The 14,509-nt window shown below is 44.8% G+C and overlaps 1 protein-coding gene across 1 annotated transcript in view; it reads right to left on the reverse strand.

Moving 5' to 3' along the window:
* Positions 1–14,509, reverse strand: part of Grik3 (glutamate ionotropic receptor kainate type subunit 3) — a 224,765-nt gene that overhangs the window by 94,643 nt on the left and 115,613 nt on the right. The gene's annotated exons all lie outside the window — the stretch shown is intronic.

A 14,509-nucleotide genomic window follows, 5' to 3' on the forward strand; every position in this document is an offset into this window, starting at 1 on the left:
ACTGGCTCACTGGATATGGGATGTCCATCATCGGCTCACTGGATATGGGATGTCCATCATCGGCTCACTGGATATGGGATGTCTACCATCGGCTCACGGAATATGGATGTCCATCATCGGCTCACTGGATATGGATGTCCATCATAGGCTCACGGGATATGGGATGTCCATCACTGGCTCACTGGATATGGGATGTCCATCACTGGCTCACTGGATATGGGATGTCCATCACTGGCTCACTGGATATGGGATGCCCATCACTGGCTCATGTGTTTGAACATCTGCTTAGAGACAGTGGGACCTTTGGGGTTGGGATATATGGCTGGTGGAGGTAGGTCAATGGGAGTAGGCATTTGAGGGGTTATATCCTGCTTTGCCCTGCATCGTCTTCCTAGTCAGGACCATGTAAATCATAGCAGCAAGCTCCTCCCCACAGACTGCCCTACTACAGCCACAGGACCATCTTTGCCATGGCGGACTTGAAATCCCTTAAACCACAAACCAAATACACCTACCCACCTTAGCCCACTTCTCTCAGGTATTCTGTCAACTATAAAACAACCTAAGACAGATGCTGACTTTTGCCTCTAGAACTGAACATGCTAGTGACAGTTCTGACCAAAGCATTAGGCAGGAGAAACAAATAGACACCTGAACTAGAAAAGAAAAAATGAGATTATCTCTATTTGTAGATATGATTTTGTACGTAAGAAATGTTTAATAGTTCATAAAAACCCTTAGAACTAGTAAGTTTTGTAAAGTAGAATACAAAGCCAAAATTATAAGTCATTATTTCTATGCATTAGTAATGAATAATAACCAAGGAGAAAATTATAAAAACAACTAAACTTATAACAACATCAAAGAGAAGGAAAAAGTATCAATAAGATTTAAAAGTTTTTAATTACGTGTATATGGATGTGCGTGTGTGTGTGTGTGTGTGTGTGTGTGTGTGTGTGTATGAGCGCGTGCGTGTGCTGATGGCTGCAGAGTCCAGAAGAGGTTGTCAGATCCCCTGGAGCTGGAGTCCCAGGAGGTTGTGTGACACCCCATATGGATACAGGAACCAAACTCCAGCTCCCTGCAGAAGTTATACGTGCCCTTAAGCACCAAGTCATCTTTCCAGTTCCCATATTTTAATAAGTGTAATATTTAAAATTTAACTTAACCAAGGAGATAAAAGACATGCATGGTGAAAACTACAAAATATTGCTGAACAAAGTTAAAGAAAATGTAAAGAGGGGCTGGAGAGATGGCTCAGTGGTTAAGAACACTGGTTGTTCTTCCAGAGGTCCTGAGTTCAATTCCCAGCAACCACATGGTGGCTCACAATCATCAATACAGGGATCTGGTGCCCTCTTCTGGCATAAAGTCATACACGCAGATCGAGCACTGACAGATTAAAAAAAAAAAACCTTAAAAAATATACGTAAACAAATAGAAACACATCCTCTGGGTGTGGGGAGGACCGCATGATACCCAGGTATCAACAGTGCTCCAGTCTACAGAGTCAACGTAATCTAGTAAAAATCCTGATGCCTTTTTTTAAAAACAGAAAATCAACACAGACGCTCACTGAACTTTGAATAATCAAAACAATCTTGAAAAGGAGCAAATTTAGAAAACTCTCAGTTCCTAATTTCAAACTTTCTACTTACTAAATATAATGTCTAAAACTACAGACTCATAGAAGAAAATAGGGCAAAAACATAGGATTTGGCAGTGGTTTTCTTGATGCAAATGTCAAAAGCATCGGCAAGAGAAGAAAAACCAGACAATTTGGGCTTCATGAAAAACAAATTGTGTGTCCAAGGACCAACTAAAGAGTGAGACAAGGTAGCCTAGGGTATGGGGAGTATGGCCACAACTGGCAAAAGATTAATAACCAGGATGTACAGAGAACTTCTAAAAGTCAGTAGCAGAAACCTAATTTAAAGGGCTCTTATGGTGTGGGGGTGGCTCAGTGGTTAGGGGCACTGACTCCTCTTCCAAAGGACTTGGGTTCAATTCCCAGCACCCACAAGGCAGCTCACAACCATCTGTATGTAACTCTAGTTCCAAGAGATCAGGGACATCCTCTAGGGACAGCAGGCATACATGCAGTGTGCATACACACTTGCAGGCAAAACAAATATACAAAATAAAATAAATTATTTTTTAAAACTTGGATGTAAGCCTGGTGACAGTGGTACATGCCTTTAATCCCAGCACTCAGAAGGCAGAAACAGGCAGCTCTCTGTGTTTGAGGCTATTCTGGTCTTCAGAGTGAGTTCCAGGACAGCCAAGGCTGTTACACAGAGAAACCCTATCTCGAACAAACAAATAAAAAAAAAATAAAAGGAACAAGACAAACCCTGGATATATGGTTTTAATATTACCTGCTCTCCCCTCTGCCCTCCTCATAGGGTTGAAGCTTAATCTTCAGCTGATGATGCTAATTTGGCTGAAAACTTTAGGGGGTGCGGCCGTGCTAGAGAATGAATATCACTAGGATGGTTCCCTGGGCTACATCTTGCCTCTGTTACTTCCTGCCCCCTCTCTGCTTCCTGTCAGCCAGGAAGGGAGCTGCTTTGCTCCACCACCAGCTGTTCAATGTCACCTCAAGTCCACAGCAGGGGAACCAACCAACCATAGACTGATCCCTCTAAAACTGAGCCAAGATGGCTCCTTCCTTTTTAAGATGTTTTTCTTAGGCATTTAAGACAGACAAGAGGAGACCAGAGAGATGGCACAATGGTTAAGAGCACTGGTGTTCTTCCAGAGGGTCCAGGTTGGGTTCCCAGCACCCACATGATAGCTCACAACCATCTGCACTCCAGTCCCAGGGGAGTCAATGCCTTCCTCTGACCTCCATGGACACTGCATGCATGTAGCGTGCATACATGAAGACAGAACACCCATGCATATTGTCCTGGCTGGTTTTATGTCAACTTGACACAAGTTATAGTCATCTGAGAGGAGGGGACCTCAATTAAGAAAATGCCTCCCTTAGATCAGGCTCTAGGCACGCCTGGAGGGCATTTTCTTAATGAGTGATTGATGTGGAGGGGAGGGCAGCTCACTGTGAGTAATGCCACCATGGGCAGATGGTCCTTGCTTCTAAGAGAAAGCAGATTAAGCAAGCCATGAGGATCAAGCCAGTAAGAAGCACTCTTCCATGGCCTCTGTATCCACATTCCTGCCCTGTTTGAGTTTCTGCCTTGGCTTCTCTCAGTGACCCGTGACTTAGGCTATGGAAGGCAAATAAACCCTTTCCTCCTCAAGTTGTTTTTGGTCATGGTGTTTAATCATAGCAATAGAAACCCCAGTTATATGACACACATAAAATAAAAATAAAGGTTCAAAAGGTAAAAAAATCTATTAATAAATAAGGACAAAACGTTTGACCAATACAGTATATAAAAGGCTTGAGTACACACTTTGTTTTTCAAAGAAGATATGGAAATGGTTATTAAGTACCTGGGAGATGTTCAACATCACTAATCCTTAGGGAAATACAAATTAAAACGACAGTGGCATAGCTGCTTCACACTCCTTAAGACAGATACTACTAAAATGTTGTTAAGTGGTCTGCGGAAATGGCTCAGTGGGTAAACACCCTTGTTACCAAGCCTGATGTCTATGCATGTGCATTGTGGCATGCACACACACAGACAATACATATCTAAATGCAATTTGAATAATAATAATTAAATTAATGCAAAAATGTAGATGAAGGGTTGAAAAAATCGAGGCTCATGTCCCCTGTTGGTAGAGATACAAAACAGTCCAGCTACTCGGTAGAACAGTATATCAGAAATAGAATTATCATATTGAATGTATCTATTGATATATAATATGTACATACATGGGAATATACTCAGAACAGAGGGCAGGTATCTGTACACCCAGGTGAATAGCTCCTTCACTTACAATGGCAATAACACAGGGGTAAGCCAAGGTGTACACCAGAAGATGAGACATCACACAAAATGTGGCACATATATGCAAGAGAATGCTACTCAGTTATAAGAAGGGAATAAATTCTGACACATGTTATGACACGGATAAACAATGAGGACATCATGCTAAGTGACAGTAGCCCAAGAAGTCTATTGCTTTCTAATTCACCTGCAAAGAACGAGTGTGATTTGAAGAAATTATATAAAAAAAAACTCACAATACTACCCACATTAGCAATCAGAGAAAAGGAAGAGTTAATAAATCTAGAAATAGCTCTATAGGATCTATCAGATGATGACAAGACTCAGATAAAGAAATCAAAGGAGTAATTTAAAAACGGAGAACTGTCCCGTGATCCTGGATAGAAGAGTCAATATTGTTACAGGCTTCTGACTTAATCTATAGGTTCAATGCAGTCTCAATCAAAATCCCACAGCAAGTTATTTTGTGGCTATTAGCAGAATGATTTCACACTGTGCTCGGAGAGACGAGAGGTACTCTTTTTAACGGTGCGCAGCTGTGGTCCACGACACTGTGTAGCAGGGGCCATGGGGCAGAGCTGGAGGACGGACACCACTCCACTTCACAGCTGACAACGGGGGACTGAGGAGATAGCTTGGTAGATAACAGTGCTTGCTGGGCAAGCTCGAAGATCCGAGTGTGAATCTCCAGAATCCTGGAGGCAGAGTGTGAGCATCTGTTATCCCAGCACCGCTGAGGACATGAGAGGTGGAGACTGAGAGCCTGGCCGATGCTTCTGGGTCAGCTAATCTGACATACAGAGTGGGAAAACAATGAAGGCACCCTGTTGCTCAAACAAGTCGGATGGTGGGGACTGGCAACCATGGTAGTTCCCTGACTTCCGCACATGCAATAAGGCACACGCACACTTATAGTCACACACACCACACACACACACACACACACACACACACACACACACATCACAATAAAGCTACAATAATCAAGACAGCTCAGTATTTGGCATGAGGATAGTTCACAAAGCACAGGGAAGCTCCAAATAGATGAACCTCAAATCAAACCAGCTGATCTTTGCCAGAGGCGCAAAGGCAATGGAGAAGGCACAGGCTTTTCTAACAGATGAGGACAGAATAACTGGATACCAACAAGCAAAAGAAAAAGATCTGAACATGGATCCCTCACCTTTCACCAAATAAGATGAATCGTGTGAACTGTGATGCCCTAGAAGGTCACAAGTTTAGACCTTGGCTTTGGCAATAACTTTTTAGTATAACATTAGTATATACTTTAGTATAAGGCAGGCTCTAGAAAACAAAGGCTTGATAAGCTGGACTTGATTAACTTAAAATGTTTGTGCTGCAAGAGATGCTTTTGAGAAGATAAGCTATGGGCTGGGATGCTTTTAGTCAAGGAATGCTGCTATCCAAAACACATTTCAAGTAAGAAAAGAAGAAACACAGAGTGGGCCAAAGACATTAACAAGTAGTTCATCACAGAAGATACACAACATAGAAGATAAGCAAACAAACAAACAAAAAAAGACACTTTATGTCCCATAGAGTCCTTGAAAAGCAAACAGACAATGGTGCATCTATTAGAACAGCCCAAATCCACAACACTGACTGGGATGGCTCATCTGCATTGTCGCTTGGCTGGATTTAGAAACACCTAGGAGACACACCTCTGGATGTGCCTTCGACAGTGTTTCCAGAGGGCATTAAGAAGAAAAGACCTGCCCTGAATGCGGGTGACACCATCCCAGACAGAATAAAAAGAGAAGAGAGAAGTGAGCTGAGCCCCAACAGTCATCTCTCTGCTTCCTGGCTGTGGGTGCGGAGTAACTAGCCATGTCATACCACTGCCATGCCTTCCCTGCCACCAGGGACTAATCTCCTCAGATCACAAGCCAGGATAAGCCCTTCCTCCCTTAAGCAGCTTCCTGTCCGGTGTTTGGTCACACACTGAAGGGAACTAACACGCTGACACTAGCAAGTGCCAAGGAAGTTGAGTCACCGCAGGTGGGAATGCAGAACTGTGATTCCAGCACTATTTCAAACTCACTCCATGGTCCAGACTGGCCTGGAACACACTATGTAGCCCAGATTGGCCTCAAACTCATAACACCCCAACTCTCCTCCTGCCTTAGCCTCCCAAGAAAACCAAACATTTTGTAAACAGAGACTGCTCGTTGGTTTCCTGGCCACCCAGACCCAAATAATTACACAAAACTAATTATAATACTGTTTGGCTAGTGGCCCAGGCATATTCCTAGCTAGCTCTTACATCTGAGATTAACCCATTTCTATTGATCTATGTATCACCACAAGGTTGTTGTGGTAAAGTTCTGGCGTCTTTCTCCTTTGGCAGCTACATGGCGTCTCCCTGTCTCTGCCTTCTTTCTTCCTGCATTCAGTTTAATTTCTTCCTGCCTAGCTCTATTCTGCCCTGCCATAAATAGTAATAAAACATATTCACAGCATACAGAGGGGAATCCCACATCACTATTTGCCTCTCAATCCAGTGGCAGTGCTCTTTGGAATTTACTCAAAGGTACTGCCAATATAAGTCCACTTAGAAGTTCGTGCAAAGGTGTTTGCTGCAGGTTTATTTAGAATTGCTTAAACTGGTAGACAATCGTGATGCTCTTCACTAGGTGAGCAGACAAATATTCCAGTTCACCCACACAGTGAGATGCTAGCCCATGCTTATGTAAACGAGACATCAAACTCTGGAAAGATTGTAAAGAAACAGAAGAAGCATAGGTGTATCTTACAGAGAGACAGAGGCAATCCAGAAAAGGCCACAAACTGGGAATGTCAGCAGTATTCTGGGAAGGGATAGCTTAGAGACAGTAACATGATCAGTGGTCCCCACGGGTCGGGGATAAGAGAGCAGCACAGGAGGAAGCACAGAGGCATCTTAGGGCAGTGAGATCACTCTGCGTGACTCCAGCCACTATGGGTTTGTCAAACCATAGAATGTTCAGTACTGAGAGTGAGCCTCACCCTAAATCGCACACCGGGAGACAGTGCGTTAATACAAATTCAGCGTTTGTAAGGAACACACCACTCACTCTTGTGCCTGGCAATGACAGTGGAGGAGGTTACGGACGTGTGTAAGAGCAGGGCATGTGGGAGATCTCCGTGCCTTCTGCTCCTTTCTGCTGCGAGTGTAAAACTGCCTCCCTCGAATTAAGTATGTCGAAAAGAGAAACGAAGGGGTAAAGGGATAGTTGAGCCAGTAAAATGCTTACCTTACAATCATGAGGCTCTGAGTTCAATCCCTGAAAGCCATATAACAAACAACAAAAAATTACATTCCAAACAAAAGGCATGATGGTATGTGCTCATTATAATCTCAGTCTTGGAGAGGCAGAGATAGGAGGATTCATGGGGCTCCACGGTCAGCCAGCTGAGCCTACTAAGCCTGTAAGAAACCTAGTCATAACAAAGGTAGAGAGCTCCTGAGGAACAAAACCTGAGCTTGTCTTCTGACCTCCATGTATACACACAAGCATGGGCATATGCATGTACATGAACATGCGCGCGTGCGCGCGCGCACACACACACACACACACACACACAATACATGCAGGATAAAATAAATAAAAATAATTAAAGAAAAAATGAAATCGGTGGAAAGAGTGAATATGTTAAAAAGTAAAAAGCAAACCCATCCCTTCCCCGAGGGCCTTAGCCCAGCTGTAACAGCTGAGTACACAGGCGTGTGCTCCTGTGTGGGTGTGCATAAACCTTCTCAGACAAGCAGGAAACAAGATGAGAAGGACGTGTCAGATGGTGAAGAGTCACTGTCTCCGAGTGGTCGTCTCTGGTTGACTCATTTTCTCCTCTGTGTTCTCCCACCTCTCCAGAAAGTTCTGCGTTGAGCATGTGCGCCACTTCTAATGAGAAGAGACATCACGCCACTGAGCTTACGAGCTCAATGGGAGACAAATGACAAAAATGCCGTATGACATGCCATCTCCATGTCTACACCCATTTATGTGTTAAGGATCTCTTTAGGTAATATTAAAAACAGAATCTCCTCAGCTGGGGGGTAGTGGTGGTGCACGCCTTTAATCCCAGCACTCGGGAGGCAGAGGCAGGCGGATCTCTGTGAGTTCGAGGTCAGCATGAGATTACTCTGTATATGAAAACCCACCTGCACAGGAGAACAGGTCCCGAGCATAGCAATGAGGATAAAGATTGATGAGATATAGTGAATTTGCTTTAAAATACAGGAGGAGCTGAAGGGGTGTGCCTAATATGGGAGAGGCCGTGGGTCCAGAGAGGCAGTCCACATGAGGGGCGCATGGAGATGCAGTCAATTGTTCTCTCTAGAACAGGCTTCACAACAAAACTCTTTGGGATGGTCATGTATGAACAAAAAGCAAAAGACTCAGAGTTACCATCAGAAAAAATGCAATTAAAATCATTTGCAGAGACCGAGGAGATGGCTCAGTGGGTGACAGCACTTGCTGTATAAGCATGAGGACCTGTATTTGGATTCCAAGCACTTGTGTTTGAAGAAACAGGCATAGTGTTGCTCACTTGTGTCTTAGTTAGGGTTTCTATTGCTGTAAAGAGAAATCATAACCATAGCAATGCTTATAAAGAAAAACATTTAACTGTTGTGGCTGGCTTACAGTTCAAAGGTTCAGTCATCATGGTAGGACATGGTAGTGTGCAGGCAGACACGGTACTGGAAAAGGAGCTGCCGTATATTGGTATGCAGGAAGGAGACTGAGGCACTGGGTATGGCCTGGGCATCTATGAGACCTGAAAGTCCATCCTTACTGCTGTGGGACAATGATCTTGCACCGTGTAAAGATTTATTAGTTGTATTCCTTTACTAAACGCTGATTGGCGAGTAGGCAGGCAGGAAGTATAGGTGGGGCGACCAAGCAGGAAGTATGGGGGGGGGGCAACGAGAACAGGAGAATTCTGGGAAGAGAAAAGGCACAGTCAGAAGTCATAACCCAGATGCAGAGGAAGCAAGATGAGAATGCCTCACTGATAAAAGGTACCAAGCCACATGGCTGACAAAGACAAGAATTATGGGTTAATGTAGGAGGTAAGAGTTAATAAGAAGCCTAAGCTAATAGGCCAAACAGTTTATGATTAATGTAGACCTCTGTGTGTTTCTTTGGGACTGAACGTTTGTGGGACCAAGCGAGACAACACCCTACAGTGACATATTTCAGCCAACAAGGCCACAACCGCTCCAACAAAGCCATGCCTCCTAGTAGTGCCACTCCCTATGAGCTTAGGGAGGCCAATTATATTCAAACTACCACAACCTGTAACCCTATCACTGGAGCAGAGGCAAAGGGATGGGGACAGGGAGAATGGTAAGATTGCTCAGGCTTGCTGACCTCCAGCCCAGCCAAAACAGCCAAAAAAAAAAACCCGAGTTCCAGGTTTAGTGAGAGACACTCAGCAATCTCCTTTGCCCTCCATGCACTGATGTACATACACGTGCACACCAGTGCCTCTCTCTCTCTCTCTCTCTCTCTCTCTCTCTCTCTCTCTCTCTCTCTCTCTCACACACACACACACACACACACACACACACATATGCACACACACACGCGCGCACACACATACACACACACTGCTTGCAGATGATGCTCATTAATATTTCCTTAAAAACTCAAGGGAATCAGAAGAAAACAGAAGCAACTTAGCCAGAAGCTAACAAGGGCCAGCATACAAATAACCCCAAACATACAGCCTTCCTACATATCAGCCATAAACAGCAAGGAATTCGAAGAATAAAAGAAACCCTACTCACAAAAGCCACAGCAAAATAATAATAATAATAATAAAATGCTTTACAATAAACGTGGAATCCTCCATCAAGCCAAGTACAAAACTTTACTGGGGGACATAAAAGAAGACTTGAATAAATGGGGAGACATAACTTACTCCCAGAAGGGTTGGCTCAATATTGTAAAGATGTCAGCTCTCCTCAAATTAATTTATAAATTTAATGCAATTCCAATTAAAATCAAAAAGGACACACCAGAAGGACACACACCAAAATGTTAGTGGTACTTTCTAGAAAGTAAAAACGTAATGGAGCGTATGCTTTTGCTGTTGTTCGACAAGCCTTCCATGTTAAGGAAAGGAGGTTTTAAAATGCTCTTAAAGAATATTTAATAGCACAGAAAGCAGCCATCTTCTTCCCTCAAAAAGCTGCAAATAATATCATATGATCCTTGTTTATCAACTGAAAAGTGGGTTTTAAAATAAAAGGTTATTTATAGCTACAGGAAAAAAAAACTGGAAGGTTTTGTATGCAAATGTTACTATAGATTAAGTCTGGGTAGAAGGGGTTAATGGATTGCTTTGAACTTCATATTTCCTTGAGCTTTTTTCTCAAATTATTTATAGCAAATATGTACTCTTGCTTCAAAATAATTTTGTAAAAATGTGTGTGTGTAAGTGTGTGCACTGACTCAGTGGTAAGAGTACATCAGCTTGAGGGCCGGAATGTGAGTCCCAGCATCCTGTAAATAGCTAGGAGCAGTTTTGTCTGCAGCCCCAGTGCTGTGGGGTTGGGAGCTGCAAGGATGGAGACCACCAGAGCTTGCTCCAGGCTCCGTGAGAGACTCTATATCAAGGGAATGAGGCACAGACTGACGGCAGGACACAGGAAGTTCTCTTTCAGCCTCTAAACACACACACACACACACACACACACACACACACACACACACACGCGCCAAATACAAAAGCGAAGAAAATAAATGTCAAATAAAAATTTGAAAGCAGGGGCTGGAGAGATGGCTCAGAGGTTAAGAGCATTATCTGCTCTTCTAGAGGTCCTGAGTTCAATTCCCAGCAACCACATGGTGGCTCACAACCATCTGTAATGGGGTCTGGTGCCCTCTTCTGTCCTGCAGGCATACACAGACAGAATATTGTATACATAATAAATAAATAAATGTTTAAAAAATTGAAAGCAAATTAAAAAGATCAAAAATAAAAACAAAATAAAATCAAGAGCTCCTGGAGTCTTGTTGCTTCATATCTGAAGAGAACTCCCCCTGTACATCCCAAGGCTATGGACATGCTCCTTTTCACGGGACAGCTACAGGCTGAGACCTAGCCTACATCATTCAGTTCATGAAAAGCTACTGCCCTGTGCCAACCTGCCACTGGACCCTCACCAGCATAGGTCCTGTTTTCTGACGGTGCTCAGCCCAGCAGGCTGGCTGATCACAACTAATGGGTGCTGGCAAGTGTGCAGCTCCATTCTTACACATAACAGTAGAAAAGGTCCCCCCTCAGGCTTTAGTGACATCATGGCTTGGTTCAAACCCTGCTATCTCCACCAGAAGAAGCTCCTCCGTGTTTCCATGTGCAGAGTGGGCTGAACATCCAAAGGTTCACTGCTCTGAAGAAGAACTACCCAGGCAAGCTGAGAGTGTTCACATGTGGAGGTCTCAAAAGGCAGCCATTACAGGAGGAAACAATGTGATTTAGAAAAACGAAATTAATTTCAGCCTCCATATCCCAGGGCAGGTGCTGATAGTCTTTTCTTGTAAAGATCCAGAGAGTCAACATTTCTGCCCTACTGGGTCAGCTAATCTTTGTTTCAGAGACTCAACTCTGCCACTGTAACAATGAAGGCACCCACAGATAACATATAAACCAATTGATGTTTCAATAAAACTTTATTGACAAAAACAGTACACCAGATTATTCACCATTGGGCTGTCGTCTATACCCTAGTTTTCAGGAAGGGAGGCCTTCATCTTGGAGAGATTATTTCCTTAAGAAAAGCACTACTGGGACTTCCATTAATCAGCTAAGGTGACAAATTGTTGTTCCAAAGAAACAGAGAGTATACTGTGTTTAAGGCAACAAGACATGAGAGAGATGAAGACAACCCCAGAGAAGTGAAGGGACTTGAAGGGACCTAAGAGGCAGAAAGGAGGGAACTACAAGCCAAGGCTCTTGGAGGTGAGGCTGGTGGGAGGCCCCTGGGGCAACATGATGTCTGGTGATTTAGAGCAGGTAGAATTGGTGTTCGGTCATTTTCCCTTCCAGAGCCCTATGATTAGAAATTCTGGCCACAGCAAACGGACTTCAGCTCATGATCTTTGGGAGAAGAAGGAAACATGCAGCATAGGTGAATCAGCACAGAAAAAGGACCAGGGCAGCAGGGATGGGGACGGTGAGACGGAAACCCAGCAGAGAAACTGGAGAAGGAGGTGACAGCAGACACTGCATGCTCCAGAGCAGTGGGGCCCACCAGAAGGTCGCAAATTTTTACAGGGGTCGCATACAACAGCAAAATTTGTTATGAAGTAGCAACGTAAATAATTTTATGGATGGGGGTCGCCACACCATGTATTAAAGTGTCGTAGCATTAGGAAGGTGAGACCCACTGCTGTAGAAATTCTAGAGACTAGAACACAGTGCAAAGCTGGAGGCCCCCGTGACCCCAAAAGTTTGCCCGTCTTCCAGTCCCTTAGGTTCATAGACTAGATTCTGGGTTCAGGCAGACCTCACTTGAAAGCTTCCTCTAGAGAACTCACTCAATAGGTCTGGGAAGGAAATTCTGGGAAATTTCTGGAACAACACAACTCAGAGGGAAACCCAGTTGTCTGAAAGTCAAGACCGCTCACAGGGTCACAGGACCAGCTCTGAGCCAATACCTGGTAGATACTCTTGTTCTGAATTGTGGCCCCCTTGCTCACGGTGGGATAGCTCCAAGACTTGGCACACATCCCAGAGCTCCTCCTGCCCGACCTCCACTCCCACCTGGCATCTGACATGGCGTCAAACCTTAGCTGAGGCTACCTCATCCCCCCAGCCTCTTCCTCTAACCTACCTTGCTTACCCCTCTTCTCTAAAGACACCACACACCTGAATCCATGGAATCTGACCTATCATACCAGTGATACCTGCGGGGAGGTGCCAACCACACTTTAGTTGGAGAAGAAAAAAGGGCTCTAACCTCAGCCACTGATAAACAATCAAGGGTCCCCCTCTACTTTCCCTTCTTGATCTTCCCACTCTCTGCGCAACTCCCAGTTTCACAAGCCCAGGTGTCCAGTGGCCTGGGTTCTGCAGCAAGCAGCGCCCCCTGTGGAACACAAGCAATGCCCCCCCCCGGGAACGCAAGCCCCGCCCCTGTGGAACACAAGCCCCGCCCCTGTGGAGCCCTGCCACTGTGGAACAGGAGCTCCTTTGGGCTTTGGCTTCTGGAGAGCGCTCCAGCCCCACTTAGAGGCAGCTCCTCAATTCCCCTGGCTCGTCTCCACTCTCCCTCTTCCCATACATTCCTCATGAACAGTATTTAAAGAGGCTAATAAGTAGGTTGGCACCGTTGATTAATGCACAATCTTAATCATGATTGCATAGTGTAATTGGCATTAATTTGAAGAGCCAGTTCATTATGAAAATAATTGTCACTGCTTTCTGCTTTAATAAGATGGAGCAACGACACCAGGGCTGCGGAGAAAATGGGATAGGGTGTGTGTGTCTCTGTGCGTGTGGTGTCCCCGAAGATGTGAGCGCTGGTGTCTTGCGGCACAGCTGGAACACTTTCTTCAAACAAACCCTTTCCTGAAATCCTGAAAGCCTAGCGTGCAAAACAAACGACGGTCCTGACAGAAACTGATTGTTCAAGAAGAAGACGCTTAGTCCCAACCCCTTTGTCACACACTCCCCCAAACCTCTGCAGTCCTGAGAGACAGAAGTTATGGCGCCCCATTTTATATGAGAGGAAAGAGAGGCCCGTGAGCACTCACTGTACCGTGTATATGACTAAAGGCCAAATTCTCTTCTGCCACCGAAGGGCTGGCCCGGGTCAGCTTGTGAGTTAAATCTTCAGGGTCTTTTGAAGCCAGAGCTTATGCTGCTGGGTGTTTGAAGGCAGCCACAGCTAGAAAATTGACATCACAGAAATAAGCCGAAACTACCGAAGGGCCTTGCTCTGTGGACAGTGCTTTATCAGCAGGATGTTGTTCAAACGTGTTTTCATGGCCTGGGCTCTGAGAAGGTAGGGTGTCACAGCCTCTGAGGGGCTCTACCCTGCATGGCAGGAAAGCCTTGCTTCCCTTTCACACCTGATCAGGGCAGGAGGGGAAGGAGGGACAGGACTTTGATGGCTCTTGTTCCTTTCTCCTTCAGCATATGAGAGTATATTTTCAGAAACATCATGGATCAGATTCGTGTGTGTATGTTTGTGGGTATGTGTGCAGATGCATGTGTGCACATCTGGAGGCCAGAGGACAAACTTGGGTGGCTTTCTTAGGAGCACCATTCATGTTGAGACAGGCTCTCTAATGGGCCCGGAGTTTACCAAGTAGGCTCGGCTGGCCAGTCAGCTTCAAGGATCTGGTCTCTGCCTTCCCATTACTGGGATTGTAAGTACATGCCACCAGGCCTGGCTTTTTCACATGGATTCTGGAGGCGTATACTCAGTTCCTCATGTTTGCATGACAGGCATTTTACTGACCAGCTTTCTCCCCAGCCCAGTTCCTAGATTTTTCAACATCAGCTTTTTAAACCCCTAGGAATGTACCTATGTGGTAGAATCTCTTGTCTTCCACATGAAGATGCTATGA

This window comes from Microtus ochrogaster, chromosome 10 (assembly GCF_000317375.1).
Source record: "Microtus ochrogaster isolate Prairie Vole_2 chromosome 10, MicOch1.0, whole genome shotgun sequence".
NCBI classification, from domain to species: domain Eukaryota; kingdom Metazoa; phylum Chordata; class Mammalia; order Rodentia; family Cricetidae; genus Microtus; species Microtus ochrogaster.